Genomic DNA, 25,483 nt, shown 5'->3' with positions numbered 1-25,483 from the left:
TTGCTAATATAGACTCTTACATCAGAAGGGTTTGCTGCGATTAGCTTAGTTAGCTGAAAATGCTGGACCGAGCAAGAGGCTGATTTTGCTAAACATCCGAAGCAAAGACCTACATGTGTGTTTATGGACTTGTAGGCACATTCATTGCAGGGAATGCTCTGATGCCCAACACAGGTAATGAGGTATGACTGTATTACACACACTAGCTTGAGCTGAACTCCCTGTGGAACCACTATACTGATTGGCTGAAGGGGCCCCTGCCATATTACGGTTAGCGATTAGCAATAAATATGACATCACTTTACTCATACGTCTTCAGTATTCATCGGTTTGTAAAGTTTACTGAAGTCACAGATTAAACAGAGGTTTAAAGAGATGGTATAACATACCAAATCGTAAATTCAAAGCTGTTGCAGGGGCAACGTGAACCTATTTTTTAAGCAGGCCAGACCAGTGGCTCTCCAGTGGCTCTAGCTGAGTTGATACATGACTAAAGAAAAAACAAAACACATTTTAGTTCACTTATTTATTCTATATTCAAGTGAAAGTTGAAACAACCTTGTGGTAAAGTTTTGTTTGGCAAGCAAAGGGGACTCAGGTTTAAAAATTGCAACTGAACTTGACAGCCAGTGATCAGCATGTATTTTCACAGCAAGCTAAAATTTTAAGGATAACCCATTTTGTGTTGCACTGGACAAGTGATGATAAGAGCGATGACAATTTTCTTCTTGTTCTCGTGTTTAAAGCAAATCAAATTTGAATTGATTGTACTGATCGGATCTAGACATGTCCCAGCATTTTAAAAGATGTTTTTGATCAAGTCTCTTATGCTCATCAAGGCTGCATTTATTATAGTATTACAGTAAGACAGTAATATTATAAAATATTATTACAATTTAATACAAGTGTTTTCTATTATAATTTACTTCTGTGAGGCAAACTAAATTTTCAGTGTCACATGATCCTTCAGAAATAACTCTTAATATGCTGATTTGGTGCTCAAGAACGTTTATTTTATTTTATTGTCAATGTTGAAAACAGTTATACTCTACCTGGTCTGCTTAATATTTATGTGGAAACCACAATACTTGCTGAATCAAAGTATTAATAAAAATAAATAAATATAATAAAAACAGTCATTTGACCTCAAACATTTTGTATGGTATCGTGTAAAGAAATGTATTTAATTATCAGTGATGGTTGCATTTGAGTGGGCATGTGTCCGTTTTAATGGTCATGGCTCTAGTTTTTTGTTTTATGTTCTAATCCATTATGAATTTGCGCCAGGAAGTAGATCAAGGCCACTATTTCAGTGGAGTTTGCAGGGCTGTCAAACAATCTGGATGTCACGCACACACATTGCCAAAGTCATTATTTTCTTCAACTCTCAGCACTTGCTGAAATCCAGGATGTTTACAGTTGAAGTTTGTGGTAAACCTGTGGCTGTGTGGCAGGTGCTGTAGTTGAACTCCTGCTCTTTCAGATGAAGGATGTTCAAAAGGCTGTGGCTGGCATACAGAGTGATCACTCTCCACACTTTTATCTCTCTCTCCCCACATTAGCACATAAATGAAGCTTCACTTTGTCTCTGCAGCGTTAAAACTCACTCGGAATAAACAACACTTCCTCTTATCGGTAATAGACAGATTTCTGACATCCTAAAAAACCCTCACACCATTAAATATCCCGGAATTATAATATTCCAACCAGGTGTCTTTGAGCATCCCGTTTATCTTGGTATTAGGTGTACACAAAGTTAGTTTGTTTGTTACATAAGCACAGATACGTGATGAACTGAAGATTTATTATTCTTGTATTCTTGAAAATCATTTACCAAGCACAGAATAGAGTACAGATTACATGTACAACTACAGCAAGAAACACACGTTTTGCTGTTTCTGGACATTCACCAGATCTATTTCATGATTCGGGAAAGAGCCTATCGCTCAGCATCCAGTGCAAATTGCATTCTCTGGCACACTCACACACTTTCTCATCTACATACGAGGCTGTTATAAACACCAGCAGGAGGTTCCTGAGCGTCGGATATATAAACACATTTTCGAGAGTGTGTCGATAATGAGCTGGAGTGTGATATAGCCAGCCAGCCTTGATAAGAGTGCGGACATACGTAGATGCCTGTAAAGGGGTTAACGCAACGGTCTGGAGACACCATTGTGATTTCAAACTGAGCTTATCACAGGGGAAGGAGCTGGCAGCCTCTTAGAAGGCATTATGCGCTTCTCTGTTTCTCTCATCTTATTTAACCACTCGTTCTGCATCTCTTTTTTTTTTTGCACTTTTCACACTATGAAGCATGTGGAGCACAGCGGTATAAACTAAAATGTGACAGATGAGGAGGGTATACTGTGTGCTCCCAAAATTTTGTACAATTTTCATCTAAACATGATTTTGGCAGGACAAAAATGTAGGGCAAACAGGCCTTACTCAACTTCTTGTCAGTTCAAACCTGTTCTTCTGCAGGGCACAAAATAGTCAGGTTTGAAATATCATGAGGGTGAGTAAATGACAGAATTTTCAGTTGGGGTAAGTTCTAAATAAAGCAAAGATTCACTGTGTAATTCAAATTTAATAAACTGTGTTACTCGCATAATTATTGGTGAAAATTACTAGCAATTTCTGAGTAAAAAAAATTTTCTGCATGATTTTTTTTCAGTGCATCCCTTTAAAATGGTCATTATTTTTATATTCTACCATTACTTAAAGTCAGTGTTAAGTTCTTCCCATAACAGTTTAGGACTGTGTTCACCTTATTTCCTTTACAGATCTGTGAGGGACCATTTAACAGCATTACTGTGTGACATTTGTTATAATTATTCTATAAATCCACAAAGGTCAAAGACTCTGAGGGCATAAGTAAGGAGATGTAGTTCTTTGCAAAACTATTTGGACCCTTAACCATTCTCTCATTTAACTGCATAACTTACATTAAAATGTAGATATTTTTATATTTATGCACTGAAATTAATTATTTTGCACAATCTCTGTGACTGCAGAAGCTTGTGCAGATGAAAAACAATTGCCCTAACGAGGACTCAATTGCCTTATAATTGGCCTTTACCTGCAAGTTATTAAAATAACTACTACATTTTCTGGGTAGTTAAAAAATAGGTCGTGATAGAGATTTCAGCTTAATTTAAAAGCATTAATTAAAATGTGGCCCAAATCTTACACTGCCCACACGTCAAATCACCAGATCTGTTTAGTATGGAAGTGCTATGCGGCTGATTTACATCAGCAGGAGTGGGTGTGTTTTTAAAGAAAGAGATACTACAAAATACTTAAATGTGGGAATGGCATACTTATGCAGGGGAGAATGAGACTAGATGTCGCACTTTTAATTCCAGTGAGGCATATTGCCCAGTGTTATTTTAGTATAGTATTCTACAGTATTATAGTTTTTAATCAATATTTTGTATTGGTTTTCATTTTTTATATTTCCTTTTTTCATTTTATTTTTAACTTTAAAGTTTTTGAAATTGTTTGTTCTTGTCATTTTTATTAGTTATTGTTTTATTGTTATAAGCAGCAAAACGATTATGAAGCACAAATCAGTTCTTAAAAAACTGAGAAGGTGCAAGGTAACTTACAAAAAAAAAATCCAAACATTGTTATGGCCACCAAATATTTTAATCAATAAACTCAAATAAAACACATGAAACAACCTTCCTCGACCTGACACATACATCCTCATCCTGAGAACAAATCATCCTCATTTTTGTAGTTGAACTCGGTCTTAATGTTTGCCAGTATGCCAGTAATTATGTTCACTTGTTTATCTAGCAGCTATTACAAAAATATGATATTTTATTTAGCAGAGAAGAAATGATCACAAATATGATCCTTTTTATGACCAGGTGTTTGAAAACTAGGTGTGAAACCAATATATGATTTATGTAATTGGAAATTTATTTATATATATATATATATATATATATATATATATATATATATATATATATTTAAATACATTTGAGTTTTAATGAAATATAATAAAAAAATTAAAAAAAAATTTAATATAGTGTTTGTAATTCAGTAAAGTGAACTAGGCATAGGCATTACACATCAGTGAGTACACTATGACAGATACTTTGGCAGTGTTAGTAAACTAATAAGCACATTTATGCAGCAATGCAATCAAATGTATTGTTCTATTGTTATTGTGCAGCCTGTAATTATCAATGATATGTCTATATGTTTATTCACCCTTCTAATTCTTATTTGTGCTTGAGGGAAGGTTCCCCAGCTTTGAAGGATGTCAGACCCAGCTGCTGGCACACTGGAGATGCAAATTACTGGCATAAAAGCAAATGAGAGGGGTCTGTGCCAGTACCGGGCCCGTGCCAGTCCTGGAGAGGCACGGACTTCTCATAACTCTTTCTCTCTCTCTTTCATTTTTCATCTCTCTCTATTTCCAGGGATTGGCAGGACCCTCAGAAAGGAGGGAGGAAGAAACATTTTTCAAAACATTAAAGGAGTTTAATGTATCCTAGCTAGTCAAAAATACCGAATTGATCAGTGCAATAGGAACCGTTTCAGATGGGAAATAATAATTGGACAGGGTGCTGAAACACCGATGCCAACTCCTTACAGGAATGCATTTTTAAAAGCTTTTGGATGTCAGCGTTATCTTGCATGACCAAATTAGGGCCAAATGAGAAAAGTTTATCTGGTGTTTTCGAGTATTGGAGGAGATTTGGATTCATAAATCTTATACAAAGTGTGTATGTATGCGTAGAATTGTGGGTAAATCGCATGAGGAAGGAGCTAAGGCCTCGTGGATTAAAACTGAATGTTTTGTTTCCTTCTGTATGGAAGCCATGAGAACAGTTTTACAGGCAGATTAAACAGAACGAGTTAAACTGTTTGTGCAAATGCATGCTAGCTGTCTTAATGCGTGGAAAATCATGAGGTAAACTGATTACAGCTGACCACCCATGACAAACAATCCGTAAAAGGAAAAGTGATTTAACTCAGCTTGATAATCACAATCATCACTGCTTGTGTATTCAACATAGACTGGGTTTATCACTGCACTCATTAGTTATAGTAGCTGTAATAAATTCATGGCGATGAGCATCATACTGCAAAATAAGTCACAATATTTCTCAGAAAGTACTTTATCTAACAAAACCTGCTAAATATAATAAAAAGAGACCATTCATATTTGGAAACTATATGGGATTAGGTTTTCAAAGGAGCACTACAGGTTCCAATAAAGGTTCCAAAAGGATTTTTCACAACAATATCATAGAAGAACCATTTTGGATTGGATTGCTTTCGTCGCTGCTAGCTCTTTGATGTTGGTTTGGTGTGTCACAGCCTTAAAAGAACCCACTTTTTTTCTTTTTTTTTTCTCAGTGTGAAGAACATTTAAAAAATCTAAAGAACCTTTTTCCACTATAAAGCAGCTTTTGTGGAATGGAAAAGTTCCATTTGTGTTATTTTACAATCCTTAAATGCATAAAGGGATTGTTCACCCAAAAGGTCTAATTCATTCATTGTGCAGAACTCAAAAGACGATATTTTGAAGAATGTTTGGTTATTTTTGCCCATACAATGAAACTCAATGGGGCCCAAAACAACAGTGGACCACAGAGACTTTAATTGTACACTGAACGAAATAAAAAATACAGACATTTTTCAAAATATCTTCATTCAGGTTTGGAGTGACATGAAGGTGAGTAAATGTATGATTGTCTAGACAAGTTCCTGATACTAGTTTAGAGGCCTGGATTGAACTTTTGGAGCCATAGATTGACAACTGGAGTGAAATCACTTCACTTTATTCACAGAGATCTGCAGCAGCCATGAAAACAACCATGGCCGTCACAGAAAAAAAACAATAATCAGTGAACTTTTCACCTCTATTACCCACAAAGCCATAAACAGTCTGTGATCCCATACTTATTACCATCTGTCATTTCCAAATGAACTCAAGAATGCTGTCCATTCCAGACATGACAGCTGAGGAGCGGCATCTAAATAAATTCAAGTTGTTTATCAGTAATATTATTTACATTTTATGGCAATTCGAAAACAATTGCTTTGAAGGCGGACGGTTAAAGACTTCAAAAGGAACTGGACGAGGAATGCCAAACACTTGGCGAGCATTTGATCTTTAAACCCCTTTGATCAGATATGTCCACCTAGGATAGCCATCTCTATTGTTCCAGCTATTGTGTTGCTTAGGGCTACTTTCTCAGTGACAAATTTGGCCCTGCAACAGTTAATGCAGCAGTACTACAAACCTTCTCTTGTTTTGTTTTTTTGTGCTCAACCAACATACGTGGCGAGACACAGATCTGACTGTTTGTAAAAACACCTTACAATATGCGCAACCACTTACAATGAATGTATCAGCCTAACTTCATCCACTCAGTGTCCATAAAAGTAGATAATGTAATAATGTTGGTCATTTTTCAACGGTAATATCACTTACTGATATAATGGATAAATAGATACATGCACACTAGATCATTTTTTTCTCTAGATCAGATTAATCACAACAGCATGAGGTGGGAACCCGGAAATCAAATATAAAGAGGGCTGAAATGGCCTTAATTACCTTGAAATGAGAAACAGATGCTGGTATCACTGGTTATGCTGTCATGCGTTTATTGTCTTATCGATGATGAAAAATTAAAAGGATTTGTTATCGATTTATGGGGAAGAGAAATCATTTAATTTCATGATCATAATTGAAATTATGCCTGTTCATCTCAAAGTATATGACCCATATTGCAGTACTGAGAAGTTTTGCTGCCTCAAACAAGTACCTCACAATTCATCTGACAGCATTCATGAGACGTAATGCAGAACTGCTGACCAGATCATTCGATCTTATTGCATTTTATAAAGAGATTACACCATTATGGGTGTTAAATTAAATCATTTACATCACATTTTCACACATACAGAAAGATTTTTACCTGCCAGGCCTGTTGTGCAGATCAGTTGCATCTCATTTTTGCCTTCGGTTGCCTGTAGGTGTAAAACAACAGCTTACAAATCATGCATTAGACAGGATATTTAACACGCTCATGTAAATACTCTGACACATGTAAGATCTGCTGGCTGTCTTCCTTTCTGTCTGCTGTACTTTTCCTGTTCTTTCATTCGCTTCTTCCTTTCTGTCTTCCTGCTCTACACATTTGACACATGCTGATGATTATCAATGCTATTCTGGGTCACTGAAAGTCTGCCAGGTGTTTTTAATGTCACTCATTCCTTCATTTTAGTGTAAGGAAATAAACACATCAGTGCAAGACGCAGATATATTAGTAAGTGAGATGAAATTGCTTCACAGAGCCTTTGGCAGAACATTCACTGAACTAATAAGGACGATTAGGTGATTTCAGGGGTGAGTGAGTGAGTATGTCAGTATGTTCAGACCAACCCCTCATTTCCTCTTTCCCTGGGGGCGTGTCTGAACCTGCCCCCCAACCAACCAGCAGCTGTACGATGAATGTCCAGGAACGCCCCTCCGTCCTAACACAATGGCTCAGATGAAAGCAATGAAAACATTAAAGCAGGGGACAGACCATGGGACTCGACAAATGCGCACATGGTGCTATGCTGTGTGCATTTTTAAATTTTTGGTATTATAATTACTTGTTAGCACAAAAATGGTTAAGGCTGCATGTGAATAGAAACACATTTTTGTAACCTTATGAATAGACTCGATGCTCGATGTGAATGCTTTCATCACATAAATGAATGTTAACGTGTTGAATATGATGAGCACATTATTCTTACAATGGATGCTGCACCAAATGCAGTAATATGCATATTACATTTCACAAGTTCACACTTACATATAATTAGCTGGAGTATAGTAATGCTTATTTGGTGTGCCGTCCGGGGAAGGGCTCTGAGCTCGGGAATGGCCCGAACCCAGAGTACCCCATATAAGTGTAGTAAGAACTCAAAGTGTGGAGAAGGGCGGTGGAGGGATGCTGATTAACTGTCAAAGGATAGAGGTATGTCAGCTGTATTTATACCTATGGTGTTGATTAACTTGTGTGCTCTCCTCTTGTGTTAATTAGGCTAAGTATATGACGTGCTCCTCCCGAATTTTGTTAATAAAACATCATTTAAAAAAAGCAAACACAGCACACAGAAATAAAAGACTTTAAAAATCTACTCCCTCTAGAGATAATAACAAAGCCTTTGCTGTCCCTGGCACTTTTCAAATACAGAGACCTGAATTAACACTTTGTGAAATTTACAAATGTATCAAAATATGCATTGTTCTTAAGTAAAAGATTATTTTGTAAAAGGCCAAATAATGAATTCTACAGCTGAGTCAAAATGATATTGCATATTATGTTTCTTAATGTCTTCTGCCAGATATTTTCACACACTGAGAGTTCTGTTTTTTGAAAACAAATCTGATTTGTTTTATTTGATTGAAAACAAAAATGCACCATGATTCTTGATTCCTGGCCTGTAAAGAATTTAAAAAAAGGTTATGTTTAGGTTATGTTTGTATCATGATATTGCTGCTTTATAATTTTCTCTAAATACCTTTAAAAGCTTTTAATTGTTTTGAAATACAATGCAATGACATTATTGCAACCTAAATATCCAACAAGTTATGGTCAAAACTATATGCTGAAAGGTTCAGTGTACAAGGTATTGTTAAAAGATGTATAATACTTGATCTGAAAGGAAAATACAATCATTTTAAATATAAAATGTAAAGAATGTAATGTAAGAAAATACACATTTTTGCCCGTTAGGCCAATTTGACTTTCTATGTAAACATTTATATTGCATTCTGTCAGCTTTTTCAACATTTTGTGTGCATTTCATTCTACTTTTAAGAGAAAATTCCCAATTTCAAATTCTCACAAAAACACATTCTTCTTATGTTATTGGGTTCTTGTAATGAACTGATTGTTGATAGTTATCAGCTTTTGTTGTACATGTAAACACTCAATGTCTTAATGAACTGCACTGTGGAATGACTGATCCCTGCAGTAATTACCATCTGCCTCCTTACACACACTTAGTCATGGAGAAATGCCAGAGAACAGAAAAAAGAAAAAGAAAAAAACTTTTTTCCTCTGATTTTCCCTTCACAAACACTTTATGGATTTCTACACATTATATTGAGTATAACAGTAGGCTCAGAGTACATAAATCTAACTAAGCTTATATGTGGTGTTTGGAGGGCAGTTATCTGTTTAACTGTTGGTTGAGTCTTGGCTATCAATTAGGAAAAAGAAGACCATTCTGCACTTTGAAGATGGTCCCACAGGTCTTAACTGAAGAAGCAGTGTTATTGCATGACTTGTGTTGCTTTCTCTAACACACTCCAAAACACCAGTAATTGTCCCTCCATTCACCAGAGCATCTCTAGAGAATACACTTATTCCACCGCAAACTCAAACTCCTTAAAAAACACAGTTACAGTTGGAGAGCATCATTAAATGACCATTTTTAAAGGACTTCAGGTGTGCTCCGGTCACAGAGGTGCCTCCTTTGGGAGGGAGAAGACGGGAGAAGTGCTTGACAGTTGGATATGGGTGTGAGTGCACTAGTTCACTCTTCTCCCCCCCGGCACAGCGGTGGCCAGTATTGGTGGGGATAGTGGGGTTTTGGCCCATTAGCCGAATGCGGTTTAATGAGAGGAAGAAAGTGGGATGGAGAGAGAAAGGGCAGAGCTAAAGGCTGACTCTTTTTTAATGAGCAAAGTGTGAGTCAATAAGCAATGGACGGCTTCTGCAATTCATGGATGCTTAATGACATTGCTAATCCCTAAGGCGACTATGCTGCCGAAACAATTGGTTTTCACCCTTGTATGGTGAAATATCCCAGCAACACCTACCCTCGGCCTGGGCTGCCTCTCAGACAGGGCGAAGGTTGCAATATACAGCCTGTTCTTAAATGTGGAGCTAGAGTTATGGGAATATTAAGAACACTTGTTCTGATGCACATGCAAAAGGAATTATACTGTTAGATAAGTTCATGAGTTCACTATATAACAAAATACATTCAAATACATGATACTGCATTAACATTGCATTTCTCATGGTTTCTTATTTATCTTTTTATCAATATACTTATTGTTTAATGGAATAGGTTACCCAAAAATGAAAATTTGCTGAAAATCTACTCACCTTCAGGCCATCCAAAATGTAGATAAGCTTGTTTCTTCATGGGAACAGGTTTGGACAAATGTAGCATTATCACTTGCAGCTGATTGAAACATCACAATAATCCACAAGTCATTCATATGACTTCAGTCGATCAATTAACATCTTGTGAAGCAAAAAGCTGTGTTTTTAATAAACAAATTCATCATTAAGGATGTTTTTAACTTTAAACCGTTGCTTCTGGCTAAAATATGAGGACTCTCATTCACTGGTGATCAAGCCTGTGAAAATATGAGGAGAAAGGAGTGTTCATATTAAACAATTTAAGTGCCAAATTAAATAATATTATCAAAAAATAATATCAAGTAATAAAAAGTGACAGAATATTATCTGAAGGGGAACATAAATGCATAAATCCTTGACCAAAGTCTAGTTCTCATGGAGACAACAGAAATTATGGAGCGTGTGGTCATCATCTACTCCATTTACATTATCTTACATTGTCAGCAATGTAACGTGCTGTCCATATGGAAAAGGATATGCAGATTTAAAAGTGAAAGTAATGTGAAACCAATTGCATTCCACATTGCATTCCAGGCTGGACTTCAGTGGTCTGCGCTCCTGAGCCACTGCCACATCAGATCTGGCACAGCTGAATTAATGGATGTTTGAAAGTAAATCCAGAATTCCCTGGATTTGGGACAACATTTTCATGCATAGGCCCCCTAACCCTATATTTAGCAGTGTTTTAGTGGAGCCCCTGTCATCATAAAGCCAGGAACGTTTCCAGCATAGCATTGGGTAAATCACAAACTAGAGAAAACTGCAGATCTGAACACCTCATAATGGTCCAGGGTTCAGTTCCATCAGTTTCATGTAGATGACAGAGAACTTTTGATTTCAAAACTGTAAATTGTGTGTGTGTGCAATAAAACAAGAAATGAGTAAATCTGTTTTTGTCATTTAAATTTTTTTTTAATGTAATTGTAATAGTAAATGTAACATGGCCTTTAAATGTATTTTGAGATTAATCCAACTGTTTAAAACCACTGAAAGCAAATATATACACTATATTTTTTATCATTAAAAATGTTTATGTTTCATAATAAATATATCTGTAATATGCTTCAGATATTTTATGCTTTAGATAGTGTGTTTGTATATATAGTAAGGTGTTAGAGAGTAGCTAACCAAAAATACTAAAATAACGCTATACATTTTTTGCCATATCATCCAACATTCAACTGTTTTAGCTTTTCCAGTAACTAGTTATTTAGCTACAACAATGCTTTTATTGCAACCATTGCTTTACAGGAAACGTAACTGAAACAATAATCTCTGTTGTGTGGTATTAAGGTCTGAGTCATTTTAGTTATATCATTATGAGCCTTAAATCCAGGTTTGGTATCTGTTAACTATTGCAATCCTACTTACAATCCTTTTACTAAATACAAACACTCATATATGTTACAACCACATGCAAACCCATACATATATCAGAACAAACAAAACCACATACAATGTTCAGTGCTCGTTTCATTTCACATGCTTATCCTCCCTCTCTCTCACACAGACCTAGATCCAGATGTCCTTTGCTTTCAGCCAGTCTGTCTGCCAGCGGAGGCAAGAGAGCTGCCCTGGCATGAAGAGACAGACAGATGAAAGAGAACAAATGGAGACAGAGAGTAATGAAGCAAGGGGCAAAGTGAAGGAGAAGAGAAAGGTATGAAGACATATGTATATACAGAGAGAGAGAGAGAGAGCAAAAAAAGCGAGAGATTTTTTTCTCCCTGATGTCTTTATTGGCAGTTCACCCTGGGAACTCTTCATTGCTACTTGAGTCCAGAGAGACAAGACCAAATGTGCTACACGTCCATTCTCCTCAACCTCTTTCTTTCTCACACTCTGCCAAACTGTCCCATATTATTTCAATTCTCCCTTTCACCTGTGTAAGGTAACCGGGTTTCTGAAATGAAAACCTTTTACCTTTGACATTTCTAGTTCAGTGGTCAGTAGTATTATGAAACTCAGACAGTATTAATTCAATTTTGAATGTAGTTAACTATGAATTAAAAAAGAGCTACATGTTTTACTGTGATGAACTGTGGCATGTCATATCTGTCCTGCTACTCTGCATCGTCATCACTGACGCTGAATTGCTGTAACTAAAAGAATATTAAATATTTACTGCATACATATAATTCCGCTAAAGATAAACTTTTGGAATGCTATAGCAATATTCATGTAAAACAGACTCTGAAATTGAAATGTACAGCACGCTACCATTTAAAACTTTAGGATCTTTACAATTTTTTGATGTTTTTATGCTCATCCAAGCTGCATTTATTTCATCAAAAATACTGTAAATAACACTAATATTGTGAAATATTATTGCAAGTTAAAAGAAGAGTTTTCTATTTTAATATATTTTAAATGTAATTTAATTCTGTGATGGAAAAGCTGAATTTTTAGCAGCCATTACTCCTGGCTTTAGTGATCCTTCAGAAATCTTTCTAATATGTTGATTTGGGGCTCAAGAAACATTTGTTATTATTATTGATGTTGAAAACGGTTGTACAGCTTATATTTTTGTGGAGACAGAAATCTTTTGCAATATTAGCGTAAAAATGTCTTTACTACTACTTTCCATTTAATGTGTCTGCATTTCTTAACAAAAAAGAAAAAGAAAAACTTAAGAACAGTGGACATTTTTTAATTGTTTTAAATAGTGTTGTTTTTTTCTTCTTTACTAACTATATTGACCAACAACAAAACCCCTCGTCGAGCAAGTTGTTCCTCACAGCAGGGCCTCACAGGTGTGAGTGATCTTTCTTCCTCCTTCTCCTTCCTGTCTGTTTTCTCCTCTTTTAGCTGCTCTAGGTATTCTTCCCCTGCAGTAGAGGGTGCTGTCTGGGGTACAGCTACAACTATCTTCAGATATAAACAGCCACACATCCCTTCCCTCTAGCTTTTTTCTACCAGGCTCACACATCCCCTTCGACAGTCGAAATTAGGGCCAGTTTATTAGATCTGAGGGGCCACTAAACACCACCCGAGATTGCTCACTGATTGCTGGGCCTGACTCATCGTCCACACACACGTTCAAACACTCGCTGTAAACCTGCACACCCGCCTAGTGCTTATCTTTGCCTTTGGCCAAAATCAGCTCCTTTACTCCTCTTCACTTCGAAAGAGCTGTCCAGAGAAAATATATAACCCACTTAATGTAGCACTCACCTTCTCTGAGGAGCTGAGAGATAGTATCAGATGTGGGAGTTTCCTTGCTCAGGAACCAAGGGTTTGTGGCTTCCAGAGGAACATACAATTGGTCAGATGATGCATTTAATTGCTCTGTTTATATAACGGTGAAGGATTCAATTTAGTTTATGTTGTTTTAACTTTCTCGGCCAACATCTCCCACACAAGCAAAGGATTATCTGTTTCTTCTTGGATAAGCAAAAATTCCCTGTTATTTTTAAACGTGACGAAAACTTTTTTGAGTGTTAATGGCCTTTATCCTTCTAATCTGTTGTGTTTCACAGCAGAATTGTGGATCCAGAAACCAATTTTCCTTCGTCACTCGTCACTGTAGTTTATTAGCACCCTTTGGGGTTGATCAACCTTTGGGTAAAAATGTCAAGCTCCTTCAAAGGATTAAAAACTTTGTGGGTTGTCTCTCATGTCAGGTTCCTAATTCTCCTGATGTACTGTTTTATAAGGGGCCGTGACCTAAGAGTCTGGCCCCTGAGAGCACTCTGAATATGCTATGCACAGAACAGCCAGGTGCAGTCGGCTCAACATGGCTATCAAAACAGAGAGATTTGTTTTGCCTGAGATGCAGCCAAGAGAAGAACCCCTTTTAAAATAATTCTTTATTTTTGAGTGATGCAATGTTGTTATGTGTGAAACCGCGGAAGGCAGTTTTGGCACCCGCCCAAGCCTTTACATACAGAGGGAAAAACGTCAGTCCAGGCTGCAGGAATGCAATAGAGGGTGTGATTTATGGGATGTGATTATGAACAGGTTATATGGTCTACATGCTATATGACTGGGCTATGATTGCTTTGCCTCTGAGGTCCTGTTGTTTTTCACTGAAGTAGCCTTTATCTCATGAAAAAAAAAAAAAATTATATGTGTGTGTGTGTTTAAAAATACATTACAAATGCACACCTATATTGGCTTGAATGCATCTAATCTATGATGAGCATGTCTTTAATCCCTATATTAAAATTCATTTTGAGATATGGGGGGGGGGGGTAGTCCCATTAAAAAATAAATGTTTTTTTTTTTTTTCAGCAAAGACACATTAAACTGATCAAAAGTCACAGTTAGGCTATACAGAGCCCTGCACATGAGAAAAAGAAAAAAAAATTATATATGGCCATGAATTAAGAACTTGTTCCCACAATTTGTTAATTACTTGTTCCCTCATTTTATTTAAATCGTGGCTACAATTTACTAATTCCTTCCCTCGTTTTAGTAAATCATGGCAATGTGTAGCCTACTAATTTGTTCCCTCGTTTTGCTTTAACTAAAATAAGAGAACGAATTTGTAAATCTGTCGCAATTAAGATTTTTATATTGTTTCACAAAACTCTATGGCTACGTTCACACTGTCAGTTTTTGGGATTGACAACCGCATTTTCTTTACAGGTGTGACTCTCGAAATCTCTCGTTCACACAGCAGCTTACAGTTGTGTTTGGAATAGCTAACGTTACTGTCTGTATGAAAGTGCAACGGGAGTTAAGCCCACAGTAACCATAGCAACAGTGACCAAAATAAAATCAAATATGGCGACGTCCATAAAACTGAAAGTCTTATCACTTTCTGTCACGACAATAGTCAATCGAGCCGCGAGTTCTTTCGTCAAATCTTCATAAATCGACAGCAGCTTTTATATCTGGGTGGAGAGCGGAGCATTTGAATCGCGTGCAGAACACAAAACTGACTGGAGCGGTTCCGGTGGAAAACTGACTGGATCTAAAACTTTCAGATGACACTCAGCTCATTTCTCCATCACTGTAAGTTACCGAAAACACACATGAAAACACGTAACAGACGATAGACGCGCGTTTTTGCGGCAGAGCGGCTCTCTCTCGCACTGTATGAAGTGACAGGCAACTAGTTGTCCAGTCCTGTTCCGTTCACACAGCGCCTGTGTTCCGAGGTTGCGGTTGCGAGTCCTGAAAATTTACAGGTGCGAGTTCGGTTACAGAATGCAGTTGACTGTAACCGTATTAAGGACTCAAATAGCCTACAGGACTGACAACCTTTTCTGCTACTGTGTGAACGTGGACAATTTCGGCTCCCAATTTCAAATAAATGCTGTTCTCCATTCCTCAAAGAATCCTAAAAAAAAAAAATACTAATACATACTGTGTAGGCTATATCACGATTTCCACAAAAAAAAAAAAAAAAATATATATATTTTTCTTTTTTTATATTTTCAACAAAAACAAGGTATGTTTCTTGAACGCCAAATGGAGATTCATGAAATAAATTACATTTTAAAATATATTCAAATAGAAAACAGTTATTTCAAATTGTAAAAATATTTCACTACTGTTTTTACTGTATTTTTTAACCTAACAAAATGCAGCAGGTGAGCGTAACAGACTTCTTTCCACAACATTAAATAATCTCACAGACTGCAAACATTGTTACTGTATCAAAATAGAGGTTTAGATTCTAGTTTTCTAAGCAATACTGGCTCAGGTTTCTGTATTGAGCGTTGCTCAGTGAAAGCTGAAGTGTTTCAGATATGACATGATTAAGAAGCCTTTCAGCACTCTTGATGTCACTTGATCTGAGAAGGAATGCCGAAATAACACAGATGTATGGTCCACACTGTAGACGTCAAAAAGAGAACAATTTCCTTCCCTCAAGGAGACGTTTCGACATCTTTTGAAGTAGCAGACTAAATCGACTTGTTAGGTGAAGACCAGATGCGTTTTGAATAGCGCAACTTTTACGATCAGGCTTTTAGGTCCTTTCCAGGGAAGGAAATCACTTTGCTCGTAAGATTTTCCTCAAACAAGTGTTTTGATTCGAGACAGCGTTTTTGTTTTCGCCAAACACCTGTGTCTGGAATTTCCCATGATTTGAATAAACGTTCTGAACACTAGCTCCTTAATGCAGACTATATCTTTAAACTCATACCTTAAAATGCACACTGCAGCCTGTGTTCATAAATGAGTGGACATTGGCAAAAGGCTTTTAGCTGCGAGTGTAAACAAAAGCTCTAATTCTAGATAATAGTTCACTGCACATGATGCTCAGGGAGCAGCAATGACCAGTCTCAGTGGCTTCATTATCACTCTAATTTGTATTAGTGAGGCCTATTCTCAGAGGAATAATTATGTATCTAGTGTGTGCTCTCTTAATGAGGTTAAACTTAAGTCTTTGCACTGAATGGGGTCCAGTCTTGCCAGGATGTGAAAAAAGTGCAGTTCTCAGTGGTATGCTGCCTTTTTCTGTAATTGCTGTTTGTTAGCCGCACACTACCATTACACTTAATAAGGTGGCAAATAGGCTTGGCAATAATACTGCCCTTATTGATATATGCACATGTTTGTAATCACTTTTGTAATTAGAGCTCACCACTTAGTTCTGAGAATATTAATGCAATGCATACAAATGCAACACTCATGATACAGCAGCATTTTCTGTGTATTGCACTAGGGAGTCGCCCCATATCTACTATCACAGTAGCTTATCGCTGCGTAAAGTGCATGTAAAGATCTCTAGTTTAAACAGCCTGATCCTGCTCCACAACTCAGCTAAAGCCATTTAAACGCTCTGACCTACAGGAGATACAATCAGAGAACACTCTTATCAAATAGATGGGCCCCTGTCATCGCACAACCTCTCTAACCTTGCCTCAAGACTGTTGAAGACTTGCTGCAAACTGTTGAATCACCACCCAGCTGAAGGTTACAACCAGATCAATCACTGCGCTGACATTAGTTGGTATAATATTAGAGATCTCACAGCTTGTTTGGGCTTAAATATCAGTGCTGAAAAAATAAATCAGTGCTCTTAAAATGTTAAATTCTTTGTTTGTTAAATTCTTGTGGCTGGACAATATTTTGTTTTAATCATTTATGTGATCAAATAAAAAAAAATGTATTTATTCTATACAAAAATTCATTTATGGATCAATCAAAGGTGTATAAGAGTATCCAGGATAAAGAAATCTGTTTTAAACGTGCCAATGTTGGTTTCATATAAAAAAGAACGGATAAGAAAAGTGTCATGTAGCTGAGTACCATACACATAATTTAGCTGTGAAAATTCTGATATTGCACTGATACTAAACTAATGGGTCTCAAATATTAAACAAACCCCAAACCTCACCAACAAGCTCAACACCGCCAATTCACCCAGCACTCCTCTGTCTCTTCTCTTCTTCCCTCGTTAAAAACACCTCTTTTTTCTTCTTCTGCAAGGTTAGGGAGGGAAACCAGCTTATCAGTGATGGAGAGGGATTTATTAGTGAGAAAAAGATAATGGCTACCCATAGGGCCATAGAGGCCTGATTTACTGCCACTAATATTTAGGATTCCTACAGCCAGGCAGGCCGGGACTCTTTATCTTCCCCCCTGCCTGTGGCGCTGAGAGGTGCAGGGTCGAGGCCGGACGATGAGGGATGAACCCCCACGAAACCAATGCTCTCTCTCGCTCACTCAAAGCAATTTCGGACACAGAGTGATGTGAGAGGAGGAAGTTAGAGGGTGCTTGAGGCATCTGTTAAAGCCCAGCTCAGAGATCTGTCAGGCACCTGCTGGGAAACAGACAGAATTCCCTACATAGGCTCGCTTTTTATTCTGTCATATTAGAGTCAAGTTCAACAAGCCATGATCTTTATTCTAACATTTGCCTGCGTTCACGTGGGCCACAAATTATTTAGCTATTTGCTATAAATCATGAAATAAAACAACATTCTAATTAGAATGTTAACATAGGTTGCCTATTCCACACATTCTCTTCTTTACATAACTATCATGTATATCCTGGTCATGTAGGCTACAAAAAACGTCAACGAAAACTTAGTAGTGTTTATAGAAAGCAGTTTGTAGTTATTTTATGTTGTGTTTTCATATTAGCATGCATTGTCCTTTTAGTGATTTGACTGCTTTAAACTGATTGGTTCTACGACGAAAGAACCATCGGGGAAAGAACCATGTCCATTGGGGACATCATATCAAATCTCTTTACCTTTATCACTCAAACATTTTGTGGTACTATGGAGCCCCGAAAGTAACACTCACCAAAAAAAGAAAAGGAAAAAAAAGTGCGCACAAGACATTGAACGAGAAACATCTTCATGTACACGAAAACGTTCTACAAGCGTGTGGAAAAGTAACGGTAACGGCTGCATATGAGCACGTGAATATGTTTACCGGGGGAACCTCACCAAAAAACGTGTATTTAATCCCCAGCATGTTGTATGCAAAAACCCGGAAGCGAGTTAGCATTTTAGCACTTCCGGTTCCATCATCCCAGAGTCAATGGGTTTTTTGAATGGGATTTTGGTTAAATCCCTTAAATAAGGTCCGTGGTTCACACAGGCACAAGATACTTTCACGTTTTATTCTACAACATTAAACACACCAGTTACACCCCACTCGTAATTTTTTTTAAACTGTTACATTTCTTTAAAAAGAGGTTGCTAAAAAGTTGCTAAATGGGACTACAGGCGCTGTCGGAGACATTCAACATCATCCCGCCAAACAGTTTATCAATTTACAGTATTTTCCAATTGTAGTATAATTTGTAATACAATTAATTGTAGAAGAACCAATGAATAGTTTCCTGCATTTTATATTGTTGTTTGACAGTGGTTTTTTGCTTTGCCCTGAAATGCAACACAAGTCTTCAGATGGAAGAAGCTTGTTTATTGCTTTCCTACTGACACAGAGACTCTGAGTTCAGACCATAAGGTAAACTCATATGATTATTTCATGTAAACACAACATTTGCCGGCTTTACGTGATGAAAGTGAAACTTTAACGATGCATACTGCTTAAAGCCACTTTAAAATTAAATGTTTGCAGCCACGTGAAGTTGTTAGAAAGCATATAGACTGAGGATTTTCTAGAAGCAAGGATAAAATAACATTTTGTGGACCAATCCTAACAAAACGATAGCTGAAATGTGGTACTTTATTCACTAAAATAAGTTTAATCTTACCATATCCAAAAACTCGCTCACTCTGTTATTTAATAGATTAAATGCACTAGAATTTTATTGAATAGTACGTGGAGACACGTCTTTAATTAAAATATTCATATTAATCAAGGATTTATTGACTGTTAATGCACCTTATTTCGAAATGTGCAGGAATACGTGCTTTCAGATGTCCTTTAGTTAAGATTATTTCATTTATTCACTATACTATTTATTACTACTGTCTTATTTCAGTTTTAGTTTGGCTCTAGTTTTGTGTTTATTCCAGTTTATATGAAAAGCTTCATGTAGCGTGGATTAAAATTCATATACAGAGTAAATCTTTTTCACTGAACATGTTAAAAATACGTTTGAAACAGTTGTCGGGAGCACGGTGGTGGTGACGCCGAAGGCGAGCGACCGTGGTGGTGTAGTTCGTTTATAGCCTAAGTTTAGCTTTTCAGTTCTGGAGCTTGTATTTAGACTTCAAAATTCATCAAAGTTATATTATTTTGTGAAGATTATCTTGATGGACAAAACGGGTAAATTTCAAGAACTATGATTGAACACAGAGCTTATTTTTTCCGATAATCCAAAAGCCTGTGGAAAAATCCCATTGGCTTTTTGTCGAGGAACCAGTTTCATGCTAACCGCCGATCCGCCTACAAAGTGACGTCATAGTTCCCCCACTCTATTGGGCGGTTTTTCTCTGGTTTTTCTGCAGTTGTCACTAACTTCTCTGAATGAAACCGCTGATTTAACAATTTCTTATTCAGATTAATGGCAATAGTATAATTTGTTCATGTAAACAAAATTCCTGAAGACCACCATTCCTATTCAGCCACTCAATTCCACCATTATTTCTATCCATTATCCACTTACTCTGGGGCTTGAGCCCTCTAATGGACATTAATCCAAATATATTTACTCAAAGAATGTATAAACTGGTGCATTCATGAATCAGAAATCTGCACTTAATGGTTACACAGTGAATAGCCTAAAGGTGTGTGCACAGATGTGTTTATGTACTCATGTCTTTTAGTGGTCTATTTGCCAATAATTCTGCTATCTTGTATGTGTATGAATGTACATAAACGTTTTGATACTATTGAGAGCTTTTACTGTCTTTACCTGAGCACAGGTGACATATCTTCAGGGCTGGATACACAGTTCAAGATAACAGGGAGCCTAACAGGATATGAGGAGATACGCAGCTGTCTGTCCACGCTGATCCCTGCGCTGACCGGGAGGCAGAGGGAACTTCGGCAGCCGCACTTAGATGAGAGGTCACGGGTTCAAACCACAGGTGTTGTGCCCTGCAGCAGGACACTTCCCGTCTAAACAGTGTAAACGGTTTTGAGGAATGCGAAAGTGCACGACTGGATCAAAGGAGCCAGCCGATCAGGGATCCAGTTTATTCTGTATCTTTTGGAGAGACTTTGGTTAAGCCATCCTGGTTTAAGCAGTGAGCTGTGACAAAGATGTGTTATTAGCTGGCTTGTCTCAATGTAATGAGGTAAGCTACAGTTTGAGGTGAAAACAACAAATGATATCACCCCCCATAACCGATGACTAGGTTATCTTGAGCATCAACAAAAAAAGATACAGATATATGTTTGACACCCAAGATAAGAACTTTTAACTAAATTGACATCATGTGCCATTTGCCGCGGTTAGCCTGCTCACAACTAGGATGTGGCTAATTAGTTAAAACTGCATAAGTGACTTTGTTTGTTGTTCTCACCTATTTAGAGCCTAGATTAATCAGGAGATTTTAGCATTATGCTGCAACCCATGTCACATAATCAGTGAGTGTTTTTCACCATTACTTTGTGCCTCAGGTGGCAAAAGCTCTGCCATACGACTGCCTCACACCCTTTAGTGGCAAATAACACATCAGTGGAGCAGGTGTGGCATATCTAGCTGTTGAAAAGTGGGCACCATAATAACACAAAGGCATAGAAATATGCTCAATGGGCCATTGAGCAACTTATAAACAAAATATATGTATTCTTCATTTACATATTAATTACGGTCAATAAATTCCCGGCATTGTCTAATATTTACACTCAAATTGGATTAATATATATCCATTAAAATGCAAGCAATCTTACACAAAAAAGTATGAAAATAACTGTTCTTTCTTGAATTATATATTAATTCTGGTCAATAAATTCAGAGCATTTTCCAATATTTATGCTTCATTTGGATTAATATCTATTAAAACGCAAGGCACCTTTTTTAACAAAAAAAATGACTGTGTAAGTGCACACATCAGAGCCTGGAACCCACAAATTAGCTTCACTTTAAACTCTTCTTTTAGCTGATTCAATTTCTAAATCTTTCATTTCCTTTTTCTACTCAGAAAGACATCACGCCTTCAGAATATTTCATCCTTCTCGCATATCGCCACCTCTTTAAAATAATCTCTTTGCCCAGGCAGAAATCTTACCGACAGATAATCGGAGATAAATATGCTTAATTGAGGCCAAGTGAACTTTCTCTATCCGCACCACAGTCAAGCAATCTAAAGTAAACGTGCTAATTAGAGCAAAGCTCTGTTCCCGCAGAATGCTGAGTGGGCCGGGCTGCTTGAAAGATGCCTCACTACGGCTAAGCCATTAACATGGGGAGGCTCACATACAAATGCATTGCACAACATCACAGCTATATAATATGCAATTTCTATGTTACTTGCTAAAATTGATAGTTAAAAATCTTGACCATCTGAGTAAGAAAACAGTCATCTATAACGTGAGTGTTACTGTAGATATCTTACTGAAGTATAATGAGGAATTATGGGGGTTTTTCACCAACAAAATACATCTCACATGTAAATAGAGACACAATGAACAGGTCCGATTGAACCACACCTGCTCTTTTACACAGCTTTCTCTATTTGCCTGCTAACAAGTTTACATCTCAGCTAACTGAGATTCAAAATGTGGGAAAAACTGCTGAATAGCAGGCGGGGGAGATATAACAGATTCAGGTCAGACTGAGGTGAAAATTAGCGTTTCTCTCCATTTTCCTGAAGGGTCTGAGAGCCCAGTGTCCCTGGTCAGACCGCAGGCCCTAGCACTGATGAGACTGGACAACTAACACCCAAGGGAAGCAAGTTCCTAATTACCCATTGTGCCTGACAGAAGCCTCTTAATTACCAACTTCATTAGCTTGCTGGTCTTTGTTTTTCTATAGTGGGGGCCGGTAGAATGGGGGTGGAGGCTCGTAGAAGGGAGAAATGAGTTGCTGTTTTAGCACCTTTTCTCCCCTTTCTGAACAATTCTCTCTCTCTCTCTCTCTCTCTCTCTCTCTTCAAGGAAATGTTAAGACCTCAGTCAAGGATCTAATTAGATTCATGGTGAGAATCAGACACCTTTTAACTAGCCTCTGGAGTCCCTAAAAGGACAGCAAGTGACTGGGCAGGAGAAAGAGAGAGCTTCTCACACACACACACACATGTACACACCACCTTTCACGTGTGAAGTGGCCTGCTTTACTCTTTTCTCTCACTTAGATTAAAAAGCAACCTCCAGTGAACACAAAATGTAAGACTATTAAAAAGCTCCAATGCACTTAGTTCTAAATGTATTAATGGGGATTTTCTTTTAGTTTTATTTAGTATTTAATCTAATAATCATATTGAAAATGCGAAAATGCAATGTAATCAAAATGTCTGACATCTTGCCCAAAATACAGTTTACACATGTTTGAAGATCCTTGATATATAAATCAAAGATCTTCAAATGTGTATACACTGTATTTTTTTGTATTATATATATATGGTCCCTTTTCAAAAAAAAAAAAAAATTAATAAAAAGTAATATATATACACACACACACACACATAGAAAAGTGAATTATCTTTTAAAAAATAAAAAATGATTAACCTCACACTTCAGTCCAGTGACATCATTCTTCCTTTTTTCCAGTTTGTGCTCTTCTCACAGTGTTCTGTTAGATGGGGAAAAAAATGGTATGGGGTATCTCATAAGGTTGAAATTGTAGTCCTGTGTTTGCTTTAGTTTTTTTGCACTGCATTTACAAAACTGTCCAGGTACAGTTATTAGTTCTATTTAATTATTCCAATAAAAACCATATTCATAACATACTCACCCAAACTGAAGTCATTCTTAAATAAGAAAGTGCTCTAGCCAAACGTTTTAGTCTTGTTATACACACCACCCTCCTTTTCTCTGCTCCACACTTTCCCACTAAATTCCATTTGCTAAACATGGATCATTAGAATTTTTTCCCTTTAACAACATTTTTCTTTTTGTTGCATGGGTGCTGCAACTGTTGAACAATGTTTGGTCTAGGCAACGCACCAGTAGTTCATTTGGGATTGGTTCACCAATTTGAATCAGGAATAGAGTCTTTGACTTTCAGAGGTTGACACTGGCAATGAGTTGTCAAGTGGTTTAGTGTTTTCTGTCTGCATGAGAAATGTCAAAGGATTGACATAAGTCCCAAACTGAAAATGAAATGAGTTTGTGAGAATTCCAGACCACAGGGTGCGTGTAGCGTGTGTGTTCATATATCAAGATCTTAATTTACAAGCAGTTCCAGTAGTGCATATAAAGTGAGAAGATATCAAACATTTCAGATGTTATGTATCCTAAAAAATACTTTGAATTGGTCAAGACTTTACAGAATGAAAAGCATAACCAGTTAATTCAAGACTGAATCTGTATACTGACTCTTAACCAAGCAAGATTCTTGTCCTTGTGGTAACTGAGTTTTAGCCTGAGGATGCATGTTTAACATCGACCACTCATTAATTGTCACAAATATATTCAAGGATTCTAAACTATTGTGTAATAGGTACAAAAAGTAAATAAATAAATAAATAAAAATTCGGCAGACGAAATTGCAATTGCAAGAATTTTCGCTTAATGGTGGACAAAATTATTTCAGTACTGTGTTGTCTAAATCAAGGCTGGCTGCGGTAATGATGTCTTTCAAAACACATACTCAATGAACTAGTGTTAGAAAGCATACCATCTACTTAGGCAACATATGAGAGGAGTGACCACGAGGGCAGTAGACGAGGCGAATCAATATGGCAACACATGTGATATATTTAGTGAAGCCATTGTTTATTTTATTTAGGGAACGAATCGAGGATTTTCCAAACAGCGAGGCCCCAGAGATATTTTATCAGGTGTACAGTTCTGCCATGTGGAATACATTAGTACTTTAAAGGGAATGTCATTTGGGAATATTTTTTTTTTAAATAATAATAATGTATTATTATTATTATTATTATTATTACAAAGTCGAACCAGAAACAAACTTTAACTTGAGAAACCATAAGGAACACGCTTTGCACTTGAAACGCTCGGCTTTGACTTCTCCATATTAGCTAAAGCTCATCATTTATGGAACAGGCTACATTCCAAAAGCTGTAATGACCACAACACTAATGTGGTACTTTCAAAAGCGTGCATTGCTTTCAAACAAAGTTATTAAAGCAGTGCACCTGGGAATTCCAGGGTGAATTTAGTTTTAATCCACAGTGTGAGATAGCCAGGCTTGTGCGGGAGATCCAAGATACTGCATCAAGCTGACCGACTTACACTGTGCAATTGCAGTATTGTTAAAATTCCGTTATTTAAGCCCTATAGGCCTAAGTGCTACAGGTCTATTTCTAGGCCTACGTTTTTTTGTGTGGTCTGTATGTGCGTGCGCGTGTACAGCGTGCGCTCCCCTCTCTTCTCTCGCTCGCTCTGTCTGTGTGCGTATGTCTTCAGACACCGGAAATATGTAAAAGTGAGTTGTCTGTTAGATTTGTCAACAGACTATCGCGGAAATGGAGAGATTGCTCATTTTAAAGCTAAAGTTATAGATTTTGGTTAGGGTTAGTGATTTCTGTCCTTTTACCATATCATCGAGGGGTTGTTGTCTTTTTCTTTCCAATAAGCTGTAATGTAATTAAGCTACTGTATGGGATTAGGCTATTGATGTTATTCTATTAGTTTAAAGGTAGGAATTAAATAGAAAATCACTTCCTAAGTCTGTTGCATAAACTTAATAAATTATTACACTTTTAATATAGGCTATTTAGAGGTATAGGCCTAATATAAAACGTGCTGGCAAGAGTCCCTTTTAAAACGAAACTCTGCAGTCTGTGCATGCACTTGAAAGGTCTAAATACATGACAGGCGATGAGGCTTAACTTTACAGGTCT

This window comes from Onychostoma macrolepis, chromosome 13 (assembly GCF_012432095.1).
Source record: "Onychostoma macrolepis isolate SWU-2019 chromosome 13, ASM1243209v1, whole genome shotgun sequence".
Lineage (NCBI taxonomy): Eukaryota > Metazoa > Chordata > Actinopteri > Cypriniformes > Cyprinidae > Onychostoma > Onychostoma macrolepis.
The sequence above is the reverse complement of the archived record's forward strand: the minus strand, read 5'-3'. Positions refer to the sequence as shown.